The sequence below is a fragment of the Lissotriton helveticus genome, chromosome 6, assembly GCF_964261635.1.
Source record: "Lissotriton helveticus chromosome 6, aLisHel1.1, whole genome shotgun sequence".
NCBI classification, from domain to species: Eukaryota; Metazoa; Chordata; class Amphibia; order Caudata; family Salamandridae; genus Lissotriton; species Lissotriton helveticus.
This window is the reverse complement of record NC_136067.1, coordinates 539,933,540-539,949,153: the sequence shown is the minus strand read 5'-3', so window position 1 is coordinate 539,949,153 and position 15,614 is coordinate 539,933,540.

The following is a 15,614-nucleotide window of genomic DNA, read 5'->3' as shown; positions in this document are numbered from 1 at the left end:
AAGGCTTGCGTTACCTACCCTTCACTATCTGCAAAGGGAGATAGAATATTCCTATTCTTCCTCGTTTGCAGGTAGAGAAGATCGTTAAGAGAATTAACTTCGAACAATTCAATGCTCGATTGAAACAATCAACAAGGGGTACTGTGAACACAAATGAACGCCGCTTATATACATACGCATTGCTATTTTCAACAGGTTGTTCCTAATGTTTCTATTTTAGCGAGGTCAAAAGAGATCCCATTAGTGGCCTACTGATTTTGCTCGATTCCTTTTGTTTTTTTACACGATTTTTCGCTATCTGCAAAGACTAAACAGAGTATTGCGACTCTGTGCTTGTTTGTAAATAGAGAATGAACCAAAGAGAACAATCAATCAAATGGAGAGAGAAGCAGGCACGACGGATTACAAAGGGGGAAAGGGCTGCGTTAACTACCCTTCACTATCTGCAAAGAGAGAGTACTCCTAATAGAAATGAGGGGTGGGGGGCAGCAATCAAAGCAGATCAGTGTGCATAAACACGAAAAAAAAAATTCTTACCACGTACTTGACATTCGACAGCTTATGATATTTGCTATTAAAAAACCATTGAAATTCACTGAAAAAACCATAGGTTATAGACCATATATAGTTAGGAATTAGCATTTACAAAACCTTGAAAATTCACTGAAAAAACCATAGGTTATAGACCATATATAGTTAGGAATTAGCATTTAAAAAACCTTATTTTACTCACACAAAACCATTGAAATTCCATATATAGTTAGTTGCACTAACTATATATTGCGCACCCGCAATCCACTGCTGATGATGTCACATATTACATCATTCATGACATGGTCAGTGACATCACTGATGACATCACTGATGACATCTCAAATGACATCACTGATGACATCACTGATGACAACATCCAGTGACTATGTTTCTGTAAAGTTAAAATATGTCTTACATATTGAAGAATGAGTGGATGTATAAGTGTCTGGACGAAGGATTTAGTAGGTGCATGACTGAATGTATGAGTGAGTGATTAAATGTGTCTCACTGAGTGCATGGGTTAGTGACTAAACTGTCTTAATTTGTGCATCATTATGTCTGTTGTTCTGTAAACTGCTGCATGTGTTGATCAGTAGCTATATGAGTAACTATATGGGTTATTGATTGATTGCCCAAGTATTTGCATGGGAGACTGAGTGTGTGTGTGGCTGGATGGGAGGTGTGTGACTCTGTACAGATCAATGTGTACTTGTATCAATGATTGTATAAGAGAGTAAGTATGTGTTAGTATATGGTTGAAAACGTAAGGTGCTCTATGTTTAACTGTATAGAGTAGAAAATGGAAGTGTGATTGATTCTTTACAGGACTGACTAGGTGTGTGAGTAACTCCATGGATGAGTGGCAGAGTGTGAGTGTCTGTATAGGTGTATGAGTGCATATGATTGTGTTGTAAACATGAGTGATTGTATGTATGAATGATTGTATGGGTGAATGAGTGAATGTGTGTGTAGACGTAGGAATCAGTGAGTACGTATGTAGTAACTAGTATTGGTGTGTCAATGGTTTCAAAAATTATACTCTGTTTTTAACACTGGGTGAAACAGAGGTTATATTAAAATGTGAGGAGATGCATTGTATTGTCACATGAATGATATCATCAGTGATGTGGTCATTGATGTCAAATGAGATGTCATCAGTGATGTCATCAGTGATGTCATTTGAGATGTCATCAGTGATGTCATCAGTGATGTCACTGACCATGTCATGAATGATGTAATATGTGACATCATCAGCAGTGGATTGCGGGTGCGCAATATATAGTTAGTGCAACTAACTATATATGGAATTTCAATGGTTTTGTGTGAGTAAAATAAGGTTTTTTAAATGCTAATTCCTAACTATATATGGTCTATAACCTATGGTTTTTTCAGTGAATATATATATATATGTATATATATATATATACATATATATATATAATTTTTTTATATATTCATATTACCTAGGCAGTTATAATTAGGACCTAGTTTCTAGTGGAAGAGTATTTTTTGATTTGCGTTGTTTGACAAATCCTTGTGAAATTTTCAAAACCACTTTGATGCTCACTTCAGCAGCTGTCTTGAAAATGTTGGAGTGATAAGCCAAGCGAAGGCCGAGAATAAGGAGAGGGTAATTTCCATAAGAACTTTAGACATGGCTTCGGTCCGAACTGCTGAACACAATTACACCAAATTTGCCAGAAAGGTAGCTGTTGGTCTAGAAAGCGCCCTTTATGTTAAGGAGGGTATATCATTTCAGTAGTTGCAGAGAAATGTAAAGATTTTTAAGATATACAACTAGGCAGGCAGAGGATCCGCATCCCCATCCGAGATCTTGTGCTGAGATCTGATTTGCTGCCAACACTTCAAACCAGGAAGTGTTGCCAGTTGTTGGAACTGGCCCTTCTTGCAGGGTCATCCTCAAACTTTCTGCTTCTTCCTCCCTTATTTTTCCTGACCCGTGGCTGCTGGCAATAGGACTCTGCGCACTTTACCACTGCTGATCAGTGCTGAAGTGCATATGCTCTCTGTGTAAATTGTTATTCTGATTGAATATACATGTTTGGCATATTTGTATCACCATGAAGTCCCTAGTAAAGTGCACTGGGTGTGCCAGGGCTGGTGATGACAAATGCTACTAGTGGGCCTGCAGCACTAATTGTGCCACCCACAGGAGTAGCCCTAAAATGATGTCTCAGGCCTGACACTGCAGTGCCTGTGTGCAGTTTAGAACTGCCATGTCTTCCTGGTCAGTGTCCCCACTGACCAGGCCTAACCCTTCCCTTTTTGTGCACATCAGTCACCCCTATGGAAGGCCCAAGGTACCCCCCTGGGCAGGGTGCAGTGTATGTAAAAGGTAGAGCATGTACTAGTGCAGGTGACATGCTCTGGTAGTGAATGGCAGCCATTTTCGTTTTTCACTACTGTAAGGCTATCTTGCTCCATAGGTTAACATGGGGGATGCTGGCTACAGTGGTTAACAGCATTTCTTCCCATAGGAACAAGATAGGACATAAGTATCTAGTATCCCTGAACTCAGAATTTAATAACACATCTTTTAGGAAAGGTTGTTTTTAAATCCTGTGTTTGAGAACAGCACTTTATAGAAAGTTGCTGTTCTCTTGTCTGACCCTTCTGTGTGCCTGGGCCTGTTTGTGTATTGACTGTCTGGTTTGAGAGTGACAGGGGCTGGGGAATTCCCCAGGAGGGAATTCCCCTGGATGAGTCAGCACTAGGCTGAATGACTGCATTTGCATTGGCGGGAGGAGTTAGCACCTGGGCCTGAATAGGACTGTGCCCGCCCCCCACAGTGCTGGCTCCACCCCCTGTGGTGCGTCTGATGTCTCTGCCCTGCACTGTGAAAGGAGAGAAGGAATCATGTCAACAAAGTGCTCCAGGGCTGGGCTTTCCCCCCACAATGCTGGCTCCACCTCCTGCTGGGCGGCTGAGGACCCTGCCCCTCACTCTGAAAGGAAAGATGCAGCCAGCAAAACAAAGTGCTCAGGATCCACCCAGAACTGGTTCAGACCGGGCTCAGGGCCCACATGCACCAAGAGAACAAAGACTTTAGGGGTATAAGTACAGGACCCCTGACAACAGAAAATTTGATCATCCTGGAAATCAAGAAGGAACCTCTGCCAAGGAGAAAGCTGAAACTGAAGAAGGAAGATTGTCCTGCTGTTGCTCTGCTGGACTGACCTGTTGCTTTGCTGCCAAGGAGAGGGGAAGGACTTTGCTGCTGAGCTGTGTCCCCTGTCTTGAAGGAATCTCCAAGGGCCTGAGAAGAGCTGGCTCCCTGTTTTGAAGTCCCAGGAACAAAAGGACTTCACCCCCAGCTTCCCTGAACTCTGCTGAGAGAGTTCTGTCCTTCCTAGAGTGCTTGATCCAGTTGTGGGGCCTCTGGAGGTTGGACCTGAGCTGGGAAGCTTGAAACTAAGCTTGAGAGACTTTTTGAATCTGAAAAGTGTCGCATCGCTCGCTTGCGGAGCGCATCCCCGACAGTGCGAGAAGTTTCCCGCCGCTACGAAGGTCGAGATCGTCGCAGCGCCTGACGCCGCTGCCAGAGCCGTCGCATCCTTCGTTTGCGGGACGCACCAGACCGGTGCGGGAGAATTGAACATCGCTGCGAGTATCGTCGCAGAGCCTGTCGTCGTTGGGTGAGATCGCCGCACCGCTTGCTTGCGGGTCGCATCACGTCGCTGCGAGTGTCGTCGCAGAATCAACGCATCGAGGAGCTGCGAGAGAGAGGATCCCCGCTGGACCGCGCATCGTCGCCCCGGAGATCGTCGCAGCCCCTACGAGATCGTCGCATCGTGCCTTTGCGAGAACAGACTTCCTACGGAACCTACGCACCGGAATCCATACAAGTGGCCTTCCTCCCCATACAGACCGGATTCGTCGCAACACGCCCGCTGCTGCAGCGGGGCTGTCGCATCGCCTCCCCAGGGTCTCAGGAGCAACGCATCGCTTGTTTTCCACCACACCAGCTTCTGCTTTTGGAACTTTGTTGCAACTAAAAGGTACTGTGAGTAAACGTGACGCAACTGTGAACTTTTCACGCATCAGTAGAGAATTCTAACGCAACCTTAAGAACTCTTTTTGAAACCATATTCTTGAACTGTGTATGTTGGATTTTTGTCGTTTTGGTCTTGTGTAGTTTAGATTAAAAATACCTTTATTTTTCTAAACTGTTGTGGAGTCAGTTTGTGGTGTTTTCACTGTGTTACTGTGAGTGTTGGTACAAATACTTTACGCATTGCCTCTGGTTAGCCTAGACTGCTCGTGCCAAGCTACCTAGAGGGTGAGCAGGGGTTATCTCAGAGGGTTATCTCCTTGCCCTGACTAGAAGCAAGGGTCCCTATTTGGACAGTGGTACCTACCTCTGCCAACTAGAGACCCCTAGATCTAACATTGGTGGTCAGGCGGTGGGATTTGAACTTGTATTTGTACTTGACCCACAGTAATTGGTGTACATCACTAGTGAGTGCAGACCACTACGCCACCGCATACCATGGTTAAGTTTTTTTTTTGTTCCATTTTTGATCGTAACCCTGAAAGAATCCAAGCATCATGTCTCTAAATGGTAAACCAGCAAGTGAAGTTGCGGAACTGGAGTTTGATATTGAAATGTTAAGTGATTACAAAGTAGGTCAACTCAGACAGTTCTGCAGGAACTTTGGATGCCCCATAAAGCGCCACTCCAAGAAGGAGGAGCTACAGGAGGCCTTAAGGGCCTGGTGGGAGACCAAAGAGGCTGGGGAGACAGGTGGTGCAGAAGTGGATGAGGATGCACAAAGGGATGGTTTCAGGCCACAGGATCTGCCTGTGTCCAGAGCAGCCTCAAGGGCTGGCAGCAACCATTCAGCGGAAAGTTTTTCCCCAGAGGAGTTGGAGGAAAACCAAAGGGCGAGAGATCATGAGTTAGAAATGTTGAGGCTTGAAATGGAGCTGGAGCAAATGGAAGAAGAAAGGGCGGCGGAGGAGCGCAAACATGCCCGTGCCCTGGAGGAATTGAAATTGACCTTGGCCCATGAATTAAGAATGAGGAAGCTTGAGTTGGAGCTCAACAGGCGTGAGGCCATGAGGGTCTCAGCTGAAGAAGAAACATGGGTAGCTCAAGAGGTGAGCTTTGCTGAGTTGGAGGTGGAGTCCAGCTCAGATGGTGGCAGCATAAGTAAGATATCTAGTGCTGAGAGAAGGGTACAAACACCCAGAGATGTGGCGCCTGACTTGAGGGAGGGGGTCGACATACACCAGGGGGTTCAGGTTTATGATGTAGTTCCAGTGGAGTGCAGTGTCCCTGAAGTAGATTGGGGGACTGGCACAGGGGACCATATTCCTAGTGGTGGGAGGGACACTCTACTGACTCTAGATGAGAGGTACCGGCAGAGGGATTCCCCTATGGTAGAAACCTTGGGGTGTGTGTGTGAAGACCAGCCAGAAGAGTGTAGGTTGTGTGACAGAGACAGTCAGATACTGTCTTGCCAGTCTCAGGAGAGTGGTGTGGGGTACTTGTGTGAGGCACTGGAGGGTGAGGCAAAGGGTAGCTTGGTTAACAACTGTGGGGGGCTGTGTGATTCATTTGTGGGAGAGCATATTTTAAGTCCCTGTTTTCCAGAGCTATGCCAACACCCGGTGGAGTGTGAGTTCTCTGACCCCAGAGAGCTTGCATTGGAGGCAGACCTCTTGGTGGATTCCAGAGAGTGTGAGGAGGCATTGGGGAGTGATCCCAAAAGGAGTGGCTTAGATATCTTCCAGACCTGTGAGGTGGAAGAGGTTCAGTGTAGCCCAGTTAGGTCCCAGTGTAGTGGGAGGGGTGTAGGGGCTCATGTCCGGTCTCAGTGGAGAAGGAATGAGTGTGGGACGGTGTGTCTCACGGTGCCCGAACCCAGTCTCAGGGCCTGGAGGGTTCTTTAAGAGAAAACCAGGTTGGGGACCTAGACTGTACTTGTAGGCCATTTGAGGAGGATCTCCTAGTGTCTGTTGAACGGGGAGTGCTTGTAACCAGGCCTCCATCCGTTCTGGTGTCTGGCAGTGCCTCTCCATTTGGGAGGGTACAGAAGTCCAGACTGAGGGGTGAGAGGGGGAAGGAGTCCCCAGTGGGAGAACCAGTGGGTCAGGGACCAGTCGGGAGGGCTGAGTCCCCACTGAGTGACCCTGGTAACCTCACTTCTGTCCTGGGGGATCTTCCCGCGCTGTCAGGTGGACAGGGGTCGGGAGATCTGCGCCAGGCAGACTGTCACAGGACACATGAGTTGTGTGTCACCCTCAAGGGGGTACTATGTGAGTCCCCAGAAGTCCTGGCAAGCCAGGTAAATGCACAACCGCAGGTTTTGGTCCCTGGGTTGGGAGACCAGGTTCAGGATTTGCCTGACCTGGAAGGAAGGACATCTGTAACCAGTGTCCTGACCAATATGGTTCCCAGGGGTACCCCTCCAGTAGGGAGGGTGCAGCGCTCTGGAAGGGGGTGCAGAGGGAGGGAGTCCTCGCCCCTGACCCCGGTACAACCTGAGGGGTTAAACCCTAGGTTGGGAGACCAGTTGCTGGAGGGAGGTCCTGAACTGGTAGGAAAGTTGTGTTCTTGGTTGTCTTGGTGGACAGGGTTGCCCCTGAAAGGAGGGCAGGAGTCTCACCCTGGGGGTGGACTGGGCCACACCGTTGTGTTGGCCAGGTGGGTACTGTCTACCAGTAGAGGCACCTCAGTGAGTGAAGTCCTGGTGCGCCAGGCAAGTGTTCCACTGCAGGGGTTAGTCCCTGGGTGGGGAAGCCAGGTTCAGGTGCTGTCTGACCTGGAGGCTTTGGAGCCTAGCTTTGAGGGCCAGGTCTGGGGTGTCCCCCCTGACCTGGAAAACCAGTTGCAGGATAGCACCCCTGAACTGGTGGATGAATGGTGCGGGACACCTGCCACAGGTGCCCTGGCTATTCTAGAAGGTGGTACCGCTCCAGGTGGGAGGGTACAGAGCCCCAAGGAAGAGGAGGACCTGGTGTGGGGAAGCCCACCCCAGCCTCCTGTCCAGCCGCTGGATACAGGTCCAGGACTGATGGGTCAGTGCCAGAGTGTTAGACCTGACCTGACAAGAGAGGGAGTGGACAAAGGGTGCCAAGCACCTGGGGCTACTGCCCCCCACCCTCTGACGCCACAGAGGTTTGAGCGCCCTGAGAGGCATAAGGCCTGGGTCTCATCCCTGATCACTGTTGGTGGTCACTGTGGCTTGCTGTCTCTCTGTTGGGACACACCTGTGAGTAACTTCAGGTTAGGTGCTGCACAGGTGGTGTCCACAGGTGAGGAGAAGGTTTCCACATGGATTGGCATGGTGGACTCTGAGAGTATGGATAGAGTGATCCAACTGGGTTTAGGACGGCGTAGAACAGGACTGCCCTGCTGTGTGGGCCAGGTTCCGTGTTCTATCGCCTTAAGCAGGGAATCCCATTGAGGTATCGTTTGGTCTACCCTGGCTTTAGGCTGGAAGGGGGTTGTGTTGGAACTGGCCCTTCTTGCAGGGTCATCCTCAAACTTTCTGCTTCTTCCTCCCTTATTTTTCCTGACCCGTGGCTGTTGGCAATAGGACTCTGCGCACTTTACCACTGCTGATCAGTGCTAAAGTGCATATGCTCTCTGTGTAAATTGTTATTCTGATTGAATATACATGTTTGGCATATTTGTATCACCATGAAGTCCCTAGTAAAGTGCACTGGGTGTGCCAGGGCTGGTGATGACAAATGCTACTAGTGGGCCTGCAGCACTGATTGTGCCACCCACAGGAGTAGCCCTAAAATGATGTCTCAGGCCTGACACTGCAGTGCCTGTGTGCAGTTTAGAACTGCCATGTCTTCCTGGTCAGTGTCCCCACTGACCAGGCCTAACCCTTCCCTTTTTGTGCACATCAGTCACCCCTATGGAAGGCCCAAGGTACCCCCCTGGGCAGGGTGCAGTGTATGTAAAAGGTAGAGCATGTACTAGTGCAGGTGACATGCTCGGGTAGTGAATGACAGCCATTTTCGTTTTTCACTACTGTAAGGCTATCTTGCTCCATAGGTTAACATGGGGGATGCTGGCTACAGTGGTTAACAGCATTTCTTCCCATAGGAACAAGATAGGACATAAGTATCTAGTATCCCTGAACTCAGAATTTAATAACACATCTTTTAGGAAAGGTTGTTTTTAAATCCTGTGTTTGAGAACAGCACTTTATAGAAAGTTGCTGTTCTCTTGTCTGACCCTTCTGTGCGCCTGGGCCTGTTTGTGTATTGACTGTCTGGTTTGAGAGTGACAGGGGCTGGGGAATTCCCCAGGAGGGAATTCCCCTGGATGAGTCAGCACTAGGCTGAATGACTGCATTTGCAACTTGAGTGGTGGGAGGAGTTAGCACCTGGGCCTGAATAGGACTGTGCCTGCCCCCCACAGTGCTGGCTCCACCCCCTGTGGTGCGTCTGATGTCTCTGCCGTGCACTGTGAAAGGAGAGAAGGAATCATGTCAACAAAGTGCTCCAGGGCTGGGCTTTCCCCCACAATGCTGGCTCCACCTCCTGCTGGGCGGCTGAGGACCCTGCCCCTCACTCTGAAAGGAAAGATGCAGCCAGCAAAACAAAGTGCTCAGGATCCACCCAGAACTGGTTCAGACCGGGCTCAGGGCCCACATGCACCAAGAGAACAAAGACTTTAAGGGTATAAGTACAGGACCCCTGACAACAGAAAATTAGATCATCCTGGAAATCAAGAAGGAACCTCTGCCAAGGAGAAAGCTGAAACTGAAGAAGGAAGATTGTCCTGCTGTTGCTCTGCTGGACTGACCTGTTGCTTTGCTGCCAAGGAGAGGGGAAGGACGTTGCTGCTGAGCTGTGTCCCCTGTCTTGAAGGAATCTCCAAGGGCCTGAGAAGAGCTGGCTCCCTGTTTTGAAGTCCCAGGAACAAAAGGACTTCACCCCCAGCTTCCCTGAACTCTGCTGAGAGAGTTCTGTCCTTCCTAGAGTGCTTAATCCGGTTGTGGGGCCTCTGGAGGTTGGACCTGAGCTGGGAAGCTTGAAACTAAGCTTGAGAGACTTTTTGAATCTGAAAAGTGTTGCATCGCTCGCTTGCGGAGCGCATCCCCGACAGTGTGAGAAGTTTCCCGCCGCTACGAAGGTCGAGATCGTTGCAGCGCCTGACGCCGCTGCCAGAGCCGTCGCATCCTTCGTTTGCGGGACGCACCAGACCGGTGCGGGAGAATTGAACATCGCTGCGAGTATCGTCGCAGAGCCTGTCGTCGTTGGGTGAGATCGCCGCACCGCTTGCTTGCGGGTCGCATCACGTCGCTGCGAGTGTCGTCGCAGAATCAACGCATCGAGGAGCTGCGAGAGAGAGGATCCCCGCTGGACCGCGCATCGTCGCCCCGGAGATCATCGCAGCCCCTACGAGATCGTCGCATCGTGCCTTTGCGAGAACAGACTTCCTACGGAACCTACGCACCGGAATCCATACAAGTGGCCTTCCTCCCCATACAGACCGGATTCGTCGCAATACGCCCGCTGCTGCAGCGGGGCTGTCGCATCGCCTCCCCAGGGTCTCAGGAGCAACGCATCGCTTGTTTTCCACCGCACCAGCTTCTGCTTTTGGAACTTTGTTGCAACTAAAAGGTACTGTGAGTAAACGTGACGCAACTGTGAACTTTTCACGCATCAGTAGAGAATTCTAACGCAACCTTAAGAACTCTTTTTGAAACCATATTCTTGAACTGTGTATGTTGGATTTTTGTCGTTTTGGTCTTGTGTAGTTTAGATTAAAAATACCTTTATTTTTCTAAACTGTTGTGGAGTCAGTTTGTGGTGTTTTCACTGTGTTACTGTGAGTGTTGGTACAAATACTTTACGCATTGCCTCTGGTTAGCCTAGACTGCTCGTGCCAAGCTACCTAGAGGGTGAGCAGGGGTTATCTCAGAGGGTTATCTCCTTGCCCTGACTAGAAGCAAGGGTCCCTATTTGGACAGTGGTACCTATCTCTGCCAACTAGAGACCCCCAGATCTAACACCAGTCATCTTGTGACTATGTTGAACCGAATCACCAAAAAACATTAAAAAAAAAGGGGGCAGGCTAGAAACACCCTGTCCCCCAGGCCTCTTGGGTGGTGAGGGGATCAGAAAAGCATTATTTAAAACCAAAATCAGGGAGAATCGTGCTGGATCCACAATTCCAGCAGAGAATTAAAAAAAAACAAAGGTTTCTGGGACTTTATAGTTATGAAATAGAATTTAGAAAACTTTAGAAATTCGCTTAAAAAAAGTTACAAGGACGTTATAGTTAGGCTCAGATTTCACTCTACAAAAACATTGAAATTTAGCAGTTATAATTGCCTGAGTTAACTAAAACCTACACCCCCATAATGTACTGCTTATGACCTCACACATTGCGTCACTCATGACATGGCGAGTGACATCTTTTGCTAAGCTTCATAATCAGCTATTGCAACCTTCGACATGGCGAGAGTTGCAGAGTTGAGGGGAGAAACCCATGACGGTGTTTTAAAACATTTTAATGTACCTTTCTTGAGTAGCTCAGACTGAATTATTTCAGTAATCGGTTGCTGTTGATTGCCATCCAGGCATGGCTGTGACCTGAGAAAGTGGCCTTGTCTTCTACAAGTGAGAGGCTTTTCATTGATTTCCAAACAAGTTTTTTAAAGATGGTGTGGCTCGTTGGAGTGTACCAGGCCGGAGGCAGACAAGTGTTTGAAAGAGATTCATGAAGAAGGTTTCTCGTGGTCCAAGTGCTTCGATGCTGCAGCTCTTGCCATTAGAGAAGGTTCAGGGTGTTGGCAGATGCATTCCTGATCTTGTGCCAGCAGACAATAAATGCAGTTTGCCTTGCCAAGGACTGTTTTGTTAGGCCTCTCTAACCTATCTCTAACCAAATCTGTGCCACCGAATAGTAGTTTTGAATGCTGAATATGAGTCTTTAATCCTTAACAAGTGTGTTGTCTAGAGTCTTAGCGACTCTGCCTCCCAGGGCTTCACTTTGATAGGTGATTGCTGGTAGAATTGTTGACTGAGCTACCTGATGGAGGGTTGTAAGTATTGGAACTGTCAACTTCAGTTTGAGGTTCCTCACTGTCACAGCCAGTGCCACCACTGTTCTTTTAATCACCCCTTTCTGTATGGCAAACAGGCCCCCCTTGTTGATTTCAATGCTTAGGTACTTATGGTTTGCTGTGGTTTGAATCTGTGTGGTCCCCAGATATCAGGCAGGGGGTTTCTTCTTACCACCAATGATGGTCATCGTTTTTGTTTTCTCAAGATTTACTTATATAAATAATAATAAATTTCTTTATTCGGCTTTACACATTGGAAAACCATAAAAGCAACATTTTGATAATACACTTTGATATTATACAAGAGTAAAAAGTAAACATGTTACAGATTAAAATTCAATCAAAGTCAAATTAATATATTTAGAATAAAAAATCGTATTGTTTCATTGCATCATCTAGAACCACATCCAGCATACGTTTTACAGATTTTTCCTGTGCTTCATAACGCATTTTAAGAAGTTCAGGACATGGAAACAAACGGATTCAGATTCTAGCAGTTGGAGACGAAGCATTGCAGGACGACATTGTCTAAGTCCCCAATGCCTCAATAGAGGAAGTAGCCATATTTTCCGATGCGGAAGGAGGAATTTGCAAAACAATATTGTATGTAAGTTGGTCTGTTTTGATTCCTCGTCACAGGGGCAGACGGGAAGAGTTGAATCCCACCTATTTCCGTCAAAGAAAGCTACTAATCTAAAGAAAAGGTCTAGCCTGAATCTTGTCAGTAACATCCTATCATACGTACTAATCTGTAATGTTAAATAAGGCCGGATAAGGTATGTAGCCTGGATCATATTGGCGTGGAGGACCGAGGGTTTTGTGGACTCAGAAGTCAGCCTCAAGGACTCTAAGTGGCTAAGAGCCAATTGTTTCAACGCTCTCTTTGGTAGATCAATAATGCCTTCGGGTTGGAGGTAATACTTCTCAATGCCAAGGTCCTTGAGGAAATTTCTAATGTACCAAAGCCATGTTAATTTTATGGTTTGATCAAGAGCCATTGAATCTGCTACAATTATCTGTGTCAGTGAGTTTTTATCGGAGGTCCAAATACGCCGCCAAAGTAATAGTGGCTGGATCTTTATGAGATCCTCTAAATAGGGGATACCAAGTTCCAAATGGGATGCATAGATAGAAGTGCATCTCGGTGTTGCTAGGAGAAATCTAATAAAGGAATTTTCTGCCACCTGGAGGGGGCTAACATCTACGTGGTCCCAGACACCCGCCCCATATAGTGCAATTGCCTGACACTTTGCACTATACTTTTTTAATAGCTCCACTGGTGCCCTCCTCCCCAATCTCTGAGAGAAGCTCATCAGGACCACTATAGCTCTTTTAAAAAGATGACACCTTGCCTCTACTGCAGGCCTCCAGTTCAGCTTTTTATCAATCATAATACCTAGATACGGGTACTGGGCAGTTACCTCAAGTTTATGATCTTTGAGGTAAATACTCTTTACTCGTTTTTTCCCGCTGCCTGCTACCATGACGAACGTTTTTTTAACGTTTACATGTAGGTCCAGCTCACTCATGTAGTCCGTGTACCTATTCAAAGACTTCTGTAGTTCGCACGGAGTGCGGGCCAGAATGACAGCATTGTCTGCATAGAGCAGAGCGGGAATCAGGTGCTTTTTTACCCGTGGTAGATCCTGGGCCCCCCTCAACATCTCTTCCTCTAGGCCGTTGGTATACAATGAGAATAGGAAGGGGGCCAGGACACACGCCTGCCTGACTCCACGCTCCACACCAAACGATGCTGTAAACTCCCCCTTTACACCAAAACGCACCCTCGCAGAGGCTTTAGAGTAGAGTTCTCTCAGAAAGTCTAAGAGGGGGGGATCCACTCCCATTTGTCTCAGAACTGTCCAGAGTTTAGCATGCGAGACACAATCAAAAGCAGCACCATGTCCTTCTTTGCTTGGGTTTATTTGCCCACTATCAGGCTAAGATTAAGGGCCTGCTCCACCGTACCAAACCCCTCTCGGAATCCAAACTGGAGGTCGGAGATAATGCCTTTCTCCTCAGCCCACTGCTGGAGTCGCTCGAGGACTACCCTGCCCGCAACCTTGCCCAAGGAGTCCAGCAGTGAGATGGGGCGATAGCATGTGACATCCTGACGATCCCCTTTCTTGAAGATTGGGACCATGATAGAATTGGTCCAAGATTCTAACAGTCCCACTTTTGCTGCTGCGCTACACACTCTAGTGAGAATGGGGGCCCAGAGATCTGGATTGTATTTAAAGAGATCCACTGGGACCCCATCTGGACCAGGAGCTTTCCCATTTTTACTTGCTTCTAGTGCAACTAGTACCTCAGAGATGTTAAAATGCAGGGATATTGGGTACTCAACCGTTGGAAGTGTGTTTTCTGTCCCTACTGATGTTATTGTGTTTTTAAAAATTTTGGAGAAGTGGGACACCCATATATCTTCCCCTATAGCCACTTCTATCTTGGGACTGTTATCGTCTGTTAGGTAGGGAGATATAACTGTTCGCCAAAATGCCTCGCTATTTTTGGAGAGAGCACTAGCGTGGAGGTCGTCCCATAGCTTTTGTTTTAGTTCTTGTATTCTTAGTTTTCGTGCCCTTCCATATTGCTGTCTAGAGAGTTGGATCTGGACCGAGTCTCTAGGTGTTTTTTTTAGAGCTAGCTTTAAATTGGTTAGGGCCACGGTACAGCTATGATTAGACCACCCTTTGGTGGTTGCGTTCGAGTATCTGGGATTTGCTGTAAGAAGTCCCTTAATTTTCTCCAATATTTGGATAAAATTATTTAGGACTACCTCATCCGTTTCTAGTAGATCTAGATATTTGATTATGTTTGGGTAAGCCGCTTTTACCAGTTTTCCAGTGATTTCGGCTGGATTTAACTTCCCCCATTTTAATGTGTATCAATTTTGTTTGCCTATCTCCAGTTTATTCTGGGCAAGGGTTTTCTCTATAGTTGTGATTAGGGGTTTGGACTTATTTAAATAAAGATCCATCCTCAGGGCAGAATGATCACTTAATGTGTTATTCAGGACCTCGAAGGATCTAGCTATGTGTACCAGTCCAGACGACAGGAAGATATAATCAACTGTCGTTTGGCATCCCCTTCCCACATAAGTTGGTTGCAGGAAGTTTATATCTGGGCTTGACCTATTGGCTATTACGAGATCTAGGTCTGATAACATGTTGTTCAGAGCAATCCCCACCTTAGTATGGACAAAATGCATTAGTAGAGCATCATATTCATCCACAATCCCACATTGATTTTTCTCAGCGTGTGGGCATGGGTGCAGATTAAAGTCCCCTCCCCAAAGAAGATGGATTGCCCCTTTTCCTGTCCTGGATTGATGAAACTGAATTAGTTTCTCTTGGATGTTGGAAAGAAGGGTCAGAAATTGTCCCTCTTCTAGGTTGTTATAAAGGTTAATTAAAAGGATAGGGTCCTTGTTCTTGAAGGCCAGGGAGAATAATTGGAAATTTGGGTCAGACTCGACTATCGTAACTTTTAAATGGTTCACAGTGTTTGCGATGTACGTGATCAGCCCTCCCTTCGGCCAGAGCTGGAATAAAGTATGTTTTATATCCCAGGAGGTGGAGTTCCATTGTGGACCATGTCTCCTGAAGACAAATAATCTTCCCCTGTTCCAAGAAGTGCAGAGCCGTCCCATCCTCAATTTTAGGACGGAGACCCGCCACATTCCAGAAGAGGATTGGTTAAGGCGGTGGTTCTGGATTAACCGCCGCTTCTTCGTTTACTAAACACAGTGTTTTTGCTTTTGGAGTTACTTGGGGGGAATGAGGTTAGTTGATTCGGTCGCCGTTAGTGGTCAATAGACCATTTCAAGGCCACTATATCTATTCCTCGTCGGGATACTGAACCAGGTATCCCAGCGAGGCGGCTCTCTATAGGCCGTTCTCTGCATATACGGGCCCCAATCATCCCATGCACCTCCCCTATAGCGTGGTCCTACTGTGTGCCAGGAGTTATCATAATCATGGCGACGAGGGGCCACTGTTTGTCTTATGTTGCCATGTT